Genomic DNA, 10,563 nt, shown 5'->3' on the forward strand with positions numbered 1-10,563 from the left:
GAATGGTTCCCCATTTATTCAACACAGGCTACAGCCCCTGACCTCACACTGCTCACAGACTTGCAGACAGTCTCAGTCTTCACAATCTGGCCCCATCCTGCATGTCCAGCCTCACCTCCTTCTGCTGCCTCCCAGTATTCTGCTCTAATCACATGGCTGCCCCAAGTTTGTCACCCACACCATGTACCTGCCCACCTTTGTGCCTTTGCTCATGCTCTATCTCTGCCTAGATTCCCTTCCCACCCCTAGATAAGAGAACTCCTACTCACTCTTCAAGGCCCAACTCTAGTGAAACCTCTTCAAAACAGCAGTGGACAGGGCTTCGAGCAAGGTTTAGCTTTCCTCAAGGGTCCCAGCGCTCTTAATTCCAACCTCTACTACGGTATCACCCACACTGTGTTACAGTTACACACAACAGGCTTATTTCCATATAAACTGTCTTATCCATCTGCCAGAATTTAGTAGGTACTGAAGAGATGTTTCCTTATACAGAGCCAATTAATCTGTAACACTAAAAAATGTGGGAAAGGGAGGAAGCCAGTCCTTAGCCCTCAGACTTTAAAGAAGTGCCATGAAGGTTCCTAGGAAACATTCTACATTCACAAAGTAGGACTTACTTTTTTGCATGTGTAAAATCTACAACTGAGAAACCCTGAATGAATAACTCCAAGGTCCTTCCACTAGACTATAAACTCTAAAAGGCCAAGGATTTTTGCATGTTTTGTTCTGTTTATTCACACCCTGAGATTCATAGCAGGGGCTCAACAAGTATTTACAGAATGAATAAAGGAATGAACACAGTGTTGAGTGAATATTACTGTAAAGTAAACTCGGTTACCACAGATTAAAAATATCCCAACGAAGACCAGCTCTGTCTTTTGGCTAGAGTAGACTTAAAGAAATGTTCCTTTTTCTTCTAAAGCAGGCTTTGCCTCAGGACTGGGCAACGTCTTCACAGAGCACCAAGGAAAAAAATGTGTGCCTGCTGTCAGCTGCAAAGAATCACAGATCATAAGACCTTAGAAGTAAATATATCATGGAAATGAACTTAACATTTCATGCTTTCTTGTTGCCAAAAAAACTGGCGCACTTTAGAGGGAAGAATACTCACAGGGGTAGTTTCCTGCCCCTGAAACTCAGTCACGTCAACATGGCAGCTGTTTCAAACTCCATGTTACCGTCGGGTTTTCGAGACAGGAAGCCATAGTGGCACACCTAGCCGAGTACAGGGGAGAGCAAGACGCAGAGAGGAAACAACATGCCGAATGAGAACACGGCCTGGAGGTTAGCCCACAGAGTATAAAAACAATGAACCAATTTCTCTAATGTCTCCTATAATGTAATTTACCTGTACATGGTAATTATCCAAAAAAAAAAAAAGAAAGAAAATGAAGGGCATAGATAGTACCCTCTCTGGTCACCAGCTGCTCCCCCTTTGTCCGTCATTAGCTCTTCTTCCAATTTTAAGGACTCTTATAGAAAAGAAATTGGAAAGAACGTGATTGTCTTTAAACGGGAAAGGGAGTAAACCATGGATGACTTTTATCCTTTACTTTCCTCAATTTTTTGATTTTTCTACAGTGAGTGTTCCCTCTTGTTAGACTGAGAAAATAATCCTTATGTTCAAAGACACAGCAGAGCTGAAAAGTTTATGTTCTAATAAGAAAACTATATTAAAAAAGTCCTTTACCCAAAAAAATTAGTAACAAAGAATTCAATACCAAACCTCCCAATCTTTTCACTCAATAACCTTAACCTCTTTGCTCCTCAACTACTGATATATCTAACAATTTATTTAAAATATGTTTTCATAACAATTATAATTTGTGTGGCACTTCAGTTACCATGTGTTATTTAACTGATTTTCCCCAACAACTTTCTGAAATGGTGAATACTTTGATTTCCATTCTACAGACGAGGAAAATTAGGAACTGAGGGGAAGCTATTTGCTATGACAGAAGCCCGTATCTTCTTGTTCCCCACCTGGCATTCCGAAACAGAATTTTTCAACCCCAGTGCTACTGACTTTTCAGCCAGGTTATTCTTTGTTGTATGGGGCTCCCCCATGCATTACAGAATGTTTAGTAACATCCTTGGCCTCTACCCACTGGAAGCCAGTAAGCCTGCCTCCTCCCCCCCAACCCCCTAAGTTATAACAACCAAAAATGTCTCCAGAAACTGCAAATATCTCTTTGGGCACAAAATCATACCCAGTTGAGAAATACTGGTCTAAAAGAATCCCAAGAGGTTCTTTTTGGCATCTCTACTCTGTGACAAGGCTCCATATGTCACTGAGCCACAAGAAATCACAAAGCATCAGATGCTGCTCACTCAGGGACACTGAGTTAACCAATTTCCCCTTCACCTCAAACAATTTTTAAAATGTGGAAATGAACAAGAAAAATTTCCTTGTACAAATATTCACATCTCAGATGCTAAGTTTTCTAAAAGCATATTATCTCATTAGAACACAATAAGGAGGGCACCTGGGTGGCTCAGTTGGTTAAGCGACTGCCTTCAGCTCAGGTCATGATCCTGGAGTCCCTGGATCGAGTCCCGCATCGGGCTCCCTGCTCGGCGGGGAGTCTGCTTCTCCCTCTGACCCTCCCCCCTCTCATGTGCTCTCTCTCATTCTCTCTCTCTCAAATAAATAAATAAAATCTTTAAAAAAAAAAAAACACAATAAGGAAATACATACTAAAAATATATAAAATATGTGTGTATTTAGGGAAAAAAACACTTACCAGAGGAGTTAGAAAACACAGATCTTGGTCTTTGCTAATAAACCTTATTAACTCAGTTATACATTAGTGTTCCCACTATGAAAGTGAACATAAACCTACACATCCTCAATACTTGCTTCAGCTGGGTTTCTGTCCAAATATAATGTATGACCTAAAGCTATCCAGAAGAAACTGAGTGATAACTTTGAAAGATTACTACAATTTGTGGTCTGCAGTTGAAACCACTAGTGTTTCTGAACCCAGAATCTAAACTGGCAGACCTAACAATCTGATTTAAAAGCGCACAGTTTAAGTTTCTTCATGCCATTTAATCCGAGTCTCTGTTCCTGCAAAAGCAACTCCACCCTCAAAATTCCTTATTTTTACCAGCTTTTTAACAAATGCCTGAATTGAAAAAATTCTGCAACCTAATTCACCTTAATACCTTAATCTGTAAAGGGTGGATAACAAATGAGCAGAAAGATAATCACAGGTATAGCATTAACCAAACTGATACAAGACTGCTTAAATTATAGCAAACTGAAATGTAGTTATATAAGTTATATTTTGGAAAATGTTTGAATTATTTTATCTATATATGTATAATTTATTTACCCTCTATCATCATTTCCCAATGGTTATAATTAGTATATTGTGGAATCAGGAATCAATGTGGAGTGTCACACTGCAATCCTCAGATTTAAAAATACATTTTTGCAGCTATTTAGAGAAATTAAGATACAGTGAAAGTGCCTAGTTAATATGAGAATTAAGAAGAGGTGATTATTCCTATTCATAATGTCCACAATCGCTCAATATGATTTCTTACGCCTTTAAATATGATCTGGACCTATAAACAGGAGACAGTTTTCTCCATAATACACAGTATACTGGACCCCAAATGTCTGGTATCCTCATGGTCTCCATTAACCTTCACCACAAAGTACAAAAGAACACACTGATCCTTCAGTGAGAAGGACTCCCTGGTCTTAGAAAACATCAGAGCCACCAAAAGCAAAAGCGAGAAACAGCACAAAATGGGGTTTTGGAAAGGGAGGAACAAAGATTTAATCAATATAAAATGCTCTTCTTAAAAAAAATGTTTGCACTGTGTATATGCCCATGATTTGAATTTGCCAACAAAGACTCCATGATCACATCTAACTCTTTCTGCATTCTACTCCTCACTTAACTATACAAGGTTTTTACTGCGTTCCTCCCTGAAAGAAGCAATGACAATTTTATGCAGCTGTGAACTCCTGCCATGAGAGTAAAACCCTATGACTCGTAAAAAGAAAAAAAAAAAAGTTAACAGCATGTATTCAACCAGGGGCAGAAGACAGCTCACAGCCACGTATTAAAAGAAGTGGCAGGGTCCTCTTCCCAACGGACACATAGGAATTCAGAGAGAATATACAGTTTTTTTAAAAATGCGAACACCTGCCAATAATCACACCTTTTATCTAGTCTCCCTAAAGAAGTTCCTTGGTAAACAGACATCCATGGAGCCCACATCCCTAGAAGCTTGGGATGTGACTTGAGAGGGGTGTTTATTAGCCCTGCTAAAGCGACGTCTCCCTTTGATGCTTGGCGACCACGCGTGGATGGGGTCTGACGAATAAGACAGAAGGCCAGACAGAGATCAGCCCCAGTTTCAGTTAATCAGTCCCATTACAGTAGGATTCACACTTCCCCCGGTGGCTCTCTCTCACTGTTCCTCTTCCAGGGCCCTCTCGCCCAGGATGCGTCTTTCGCCCTTCTCTCTGGCTGCCTAGAGCCAGGGTCCCAAAAGAACATAAAAGGGGAGGGGGCGTTTCCTGAGTCCACAGACGCCCCCCTTCTAGCCCCAAACATGGCCCCAAACCCCAGAAACTTTCCCTCGCTGAGATGGCAAACGTGGAAAACGACGAAGACCCTCGGCCTCCGTCCTGAGGCGAAAGAAAACCTCCTCCCGCCCCTTCAACGACAGTTCTGCCAGAGAGCTGGCGGTCAAGTTCTCGATGCAAGAGCGAGGGACGTCAGACCTCAAGCCCGCGCCTGTATCTCAGGGTGGTATAAACAGGATGTCAGCGCGATCCAGGCTTGTTTATGAAAACTTGGTGTGTGCTCTGGGGGAGGGGGCGGCGAGCCTTAACCTTCCCCCCAATCCCGGCGTGGGGCCCCCGTCCCCCAACCTCCCAGCCACCGGCCGGCTCCGCTTGGCTGGAAATCCCCCGCTTCCCCGCCCGCACCCACACGCCCCCAGCCCGCCCGTGCCCCCGGTCCAGCGCCGCGCAAGCTGAGGGGCCGGGGGTGCGCTGCTCGCTAGGACAGAGAGCAGCGGCCGCGGAGCCCGCCAGCGCCGGACTCCGCGCCCCTCGCCCGGCCGTCCGCGGCCGCCACAGGCTTCTCCACCTCCCCTCCGCGACACTCACCACTTCCGTGTGCGCCTGGGCCGAGGGGGTGCTCCGGGTCGCGGCGCAGGTCCGGCTGCCTACTCGCTCAGCAGCCAGCCCCGCAGGGCCCGGCGTGCGCGCGCCCGGGGCTGAGGAGGGGGTGCGGGACCGGCAATCAGGGCTGGGGCGCAGGCCCGCGCTGTCTGCGGCTGCTAGCTACTCCGCCGGCGCCGCGGCCTGCGCTCCGCGACGCTCCCGCCCCGCCCCGCAGCTGGCTCCGCCTCCCAGGCCGAAGCCGGCTCCGCCTCCTCGTGACGTCATGAACGGCAGCCCAGGAAACAGGGGGCGGAGGTCGCGACGGAGGCGTGCGCTCCGCCGCAGTGCAGGACCCAGCGCCTCCAGTCTTCTCGCCAGGTCCCCATCTGGCTTCGCTCATGCCCCCCACCCTTCACTCGCTTCTTTACCGCGTCTTCTGGAAACACCAGTCTAGGAACGAGAGGTCTGCCAGAGCAGACAGTAAAATTGTCCGGTTTGGGCTATAGGTTGATCCCTAAGTTTGGGGTGCCCTCCACCACATGTACCTGCACCACGATGCCTTTATCACAGTTCTCTGCCCTTTGTCGGGACAGAATAAGATGTGAGCTGTGTAGCTCCTGGGCATGGTCAGGCTTCTGCTGCTCAGGTCACTGTGGACTGAAGCTGCCCACCTGCCCTGATTTCGCAAATCCTGCCGCAGGGCTCACGGTAACTTGGGGGGTTACTGCGACTTACCTCATACTGAGCAAGAAGTGTTGGTGTGGTACCTAGTGAGTGAAGAGAGCATTTGATTCTAGAGTTCTGGATATTAGGTCTGGCTCCCACCATTCACCACCTGAGATACCCTAACAACTTGGAGCTTATTCATAGAAGTTGAGAGACAGCCTAAAAGATCTCCCAAGTGCCTTCTGGAAGGATGTAGAAGAATTCAGAGAAGATAGAAGAATCAAGCAGGGAGGGTCGTGGCCCAGTTGCCTCCACTTGTGGGTGTTTGTGTGCATGTGCTACCTCACCTGCTTCTCAGGGCTGTTCCATCATATTCTTCACCTGTTAAATTGGGATAATACTTTCCTTATGGGGATCATGCTGAAGGTGAACAAAGATAATGCAGGCCTGGCACACGTGGTGGGCTTGGTAAATCATTTTTATTGAGCTGGGCCTTAAAGAGCAAGTTGGGAGTGAATGAATGGAGACAGAAACATGAAACAGCCACATTTCAGGGAAGGCAAAGAATAAAGATCAAGGAAAATCAGGACAGAAGCAATGACCCCCATTGTACTCAAGAATGAATCTGACTGCTATATAAATGGAATAAGGAGAAAGGGCCTTGGTTGAGTGTATTTCCCTATACTGGGCATTGCACTAAGTGCTGAAGATTCTGGGAAAAAAGACCCAATTCCTGACTTCTGGTGCTCACATTGGAGTGGGATAACAGGTGAGTGTTCAGTGTGATTCATGCTCTGCTAAAACTGGTCATAGAGGAGAATTACCCAACCTAGCCTGAACAAATTAGGAAGAAAAGAAGAAACTACAAGCAGCAGATAAATCACAGGAGCCCAGGCAGGGATCATGGCATATTCGGGCAGTAATGCATATATGCGGTGTGGCTGGGGAGTAAGATGAGAGTTATGCACAAATCTTGCCTGAAAGACATTGTGTGTTCTTTTTTTTTTTTTTTTTTAAGATTTTCTTTATTTATTTGACAGAGAGAGACACAGCGAGAGAGGGCACACAAGCAGGGAACGTGGGAGGAGAAGCAGACTTCCTGCTGGGCAGGGAACCTGATGTGGGGCTCGACCCCAGGACCCCGGGACCATGACCTGAGCCGAAGGCAGACGCTTAACAACTGAGCCACCCAGGCACCCCGACATTGTGTGTTCTTGAGGTATTTAAGCAGGTTTTTATTTTACAAGAATCACCCTAGGGCAGAGATTCTCAACCTCAGTACTATTGACATTTGGGGCCAGATAATTCTTTGTTATGGGATGCTTCCTGTGTATTGCAGGATGTTTAGCAGCATCTCTGTCCTCTAACCACTAGATGCCAATAGCAATACCCCTCGCTTCTCCTTCATGCCCCCCAGCCCCCCACTCACCTCCTGGCCCAGTTATGACAACCAAAAATGTCCTCAGACATTGCCAAATGTCCCTGGGGGACAAAAACCACCCCTGTTGAGAACCACTAATGTAAAAATAAGGTGGACAATGGATCAGAGGACAAGATTAATGTCCATAGCATTGTAGAGCTGCAGGCTACAAGTGATAAGATCAATATTTAAAGCAGTGGACTAGGGAGGGATAAACATGAAAGTGTCAAAAGCCTGAAGAGGTAGAAAAGACTGCATGGTAACTGATTCAGATGTGGGCGTTGAGGTAGAAGGAAGAGCCTTACGTGACCAAAATTTTCCAAATTAGTTGACTAAGAACAACACCAACTAAATTGGATAAGGAATTCAATTTTACGTTTGAGAATAGAAAAAAATTGGAGAATCACCCTATAAGGAACATAATAAGAGAGAGAGAGAACAGTATAAAAGGAGGACAACACAATATTTCCTTCTAATATGTAACATGTAGCATAAAACCTACAAGCCTGCTACAAATATTCATTTAAATTGAACTAAACCAAATACAATGAAGTAGAAACCTCTTATCGGGGAAATTCTCAAAAAACAACCCCATCCAACCAGCAATCATACGCATGGGTTTCCCACATAAATCTTCATCAAAAAAGTATTTGCTCACCAGTCTATTTCTCTGGAAAAGATTAGATTACAATGGGGAAATAGATTCAAACAATAAGGTTTGCCTTAAAAAGTTGTACTGAGCAAAACTAAAATACCATTGTACAGATCATGAAATTCAATTACAAAGACTTGGAAACTAGAGAAGAGAGATAAAAATCACTGTAATTTTACAACCCTAATATAAATGTTTACCTTAGTATACATTTTCTTCCAGTTCTTTTTCACTAGGCATCTTTTTAATTTAAGTGTAATCATGGTGTGCCTGTAATTTATGAGCATTTTTCCATGTTACTACAAAAGTCTTTATAACTAATAAATTTCTTCATGCAAATAAATAATAATTAAATATATACTATTTAGGCAATTATCTTAGGAGAGATTTACAGAAATGGAACTATTAACTGGACTGCATATTTTTAGATTCCTGATTCATAGATTCATATTGGCAAGTCACTTTTCAGGAAGTTTCCAAAAATTTACACTGCTCTGAAAAATGTACACAATGTCAGGTTCTGCAACAATGAACATTATCATTTTTTTTTAAGATTTTATTTATTTGAGAGAGTGAGCGAGAGAGAGCACAAACGGGACAAGGGAGAGGGAGCCTGCCTCGGGATTCAATCCCAGGACCCCAGGATCATGACCTGAGCCAAAGGCAGACACTTAATCAACTGAGCTACCCAGGCCCCCCAAACATTATCATTTTAAAATGATTTACATCTTTGGGGCACCTGGCTGGCTCAGATGGTAGAGCATGCAACTCTTGATCTTGGGGTTGTGAGTTTGAACCCCACATTGGGTGTAGAGCCTACTTAAAATTTAAAGGGGCACCTGGGTGGATCAGTAGGTTAAGTGTCCGCCTTTGGCTCAGGTCATGATCTCAGGGTACTGGGATTGAGACCACATTGGGCTCCCTGCTAGGTGGGGAGCCTGCTTCTCCCTCTCTCTCTGCCTGCTGCTCCCCCTGATTGTACTCTCTCTGTCAAATAAATAAATGAAATATTTAAAATAAATAAATAGGGTGGGGGGATGGGTTAGCCTGGTGATGGGTTAAAGAGGGCATGTATTGAATGGAGCACTGGGTGTTATACGCAAACAATGAATCATGGAACACCACATCAAAAACTAATGAGGTAATGTATGGTGATTAACATAACATAATAAAATTTTTTAAAAATGAAAAATAAAAATAAATTTAAAAATTAATTAAAAAATGATTTATATCTTTAATGTTTTTAAAATGTATTTTTTGCTTTAATTTTGAATTTCCATGATTATTAAAGAGATTAATAATTCCATGTGCTTTTTCACTCATTTTTATTTTTCATTTTTCTTTTAATTTATCAGAGTGTGCCCATGGAATAGGAAAATGCTGTTTTCATTCTTTGCCTGCTACCTACTGGGATCATAGTATCTTCTAGCAGTTTGTAATAACAGTGTCTTTAATAAAGATAGCAATATATTTTTTCTGTCTTACTTCTGTATTTTTCCAACATACTATTTGCTCTAAAAAATTATGTTCATAAAAATTTTCCATTTTCTGGGGCACCTGGGTGGCTCAGTCGGTTAAGTGGCTGCCTTTGGCTCAGGTCATGATCCCAGGGCCCCACGTTGGGCTCCCAGCTCAGCGGGGAGTGTGCTTCTCCCTCTCCTCCCTGTTCGTGCTCTACCTCTGTCTCTCTCTCTCAAATAAATAAATAAAATCTTTAATTAAAAAAATTTTCCATTTTCTTATAGTCAAGTATGTTGACTGTTGTGGGTTTTTTGTTTATTGTTTGTTTGCATTGTGGTTTCCTTTGTGATTCTTTAGGAAGTCATCCTCTCTCCTTAGGTTAGACAAACGAATACAACGAATATTTGTTGAGTACCAAATTATGTGCCAGGCACTACACTGCACTGTAAATACGGCAGTGAAACAAGACAGGGAAGTTTCCTAGTTGGAGAGGATAGCTGAAAACAAGCAAATGAGTCAATAATTAGAATAATGTCAGATAGTGATATATGTTAAGGGGGGAAAAAAGATTTAAGAGACTGAATGAGGGAGGATGACATAAATGTTTATTCTTCATTACTCTGGGTTTTATACAGCTCAATGCTTTAAATATCCAATATTTAAACCACTGAATTTTTAATGGATGCTCCAAAATGTTTGAAGTACTATTTTTTTTAAATCAAGACTGTCATTTATATTGAAAATATAGTATTCAATAAATGTTCTTTATTTAACAATCCCTTTCCCTTATCCCACCCTTCAAAGAAAAATGAAAAGTAATATAAAATGTTAGGTCTTTTACCTCTAAACTAAATTTAGACAGTAACTGGACAATTACCTATGTGGCCTCTAATCCATTGATTTAGTCTCCTTCGCTTGTAGGTTATATGATAATTGTGTACTTAACTTTATAGGAAACAGATCAATGGCTTTCCAAAGTAGCAGTCTCTTACTATATGCCCACCAGTGATATATAAAATTTTCAGGGGCTCCATATCTTTTTTTTATTCTTTTTTTAATTTTATTTTCTTATGTTATGTTAGTCACCATACATCATTAGTTTTTGATGTAGTGTTCCATGATTCATTGTGAATAACACCCAGTGCTCCATTCAATACATGCCCTCCTTAACACCCATCACCGGACTAACCCATCCCCCCACCCCCCTCCCCTCTAAAACCCTCAGTTTGT

The 10,563-nt window shown here is 42.9% G+C and overlaps 1 protein-coding gene and 1 pseudogene across 1 annotated transcript in view; one reads left to right on the top strand and one right to left on the bottom strand.

Annotated features, from left to right (window-relative positions):
* Nucleotides 1-5,361, bottom strand: part of JAK1 (Janus kinase 1) — a 120,167-nt gene extending 114,806 nt beyond the window's left edge. The window contains exon 1 of the mRNA XM_081818554.1: nt 5,138-5,361. The gene's annotated coding sequence lies outside the window, so the exon portion shown is untranslated. The remainder of the gene's footprint in view (nt 1-5,137) is intronic.
* Nucleotides 1-10,563, top strand: part of LOC102750669 (NADH-cytochrome b5 reductase 3-like) — a 55,852-nt pseudogene that overhangs the window by 33,542 nt on the left and 11,747 nt on the right.

The sequence above is a fragment of the Leptonychotes weddellii genome, chromosome 4 (genome assembly GCF_054177405.1).
Source record: "Leptonychotes weddellii isolate Sample4059 chromosome 4, ASM5417740v2, whole genome shotgun sequence".
NCBI classification, from domain to species: domain Eukaryota; kingdom Metazoa; phylum Chordata; class Mammalia; order Carnivora; family Phocidae; genus Leptonychotes; species Leptonychotes weddellii.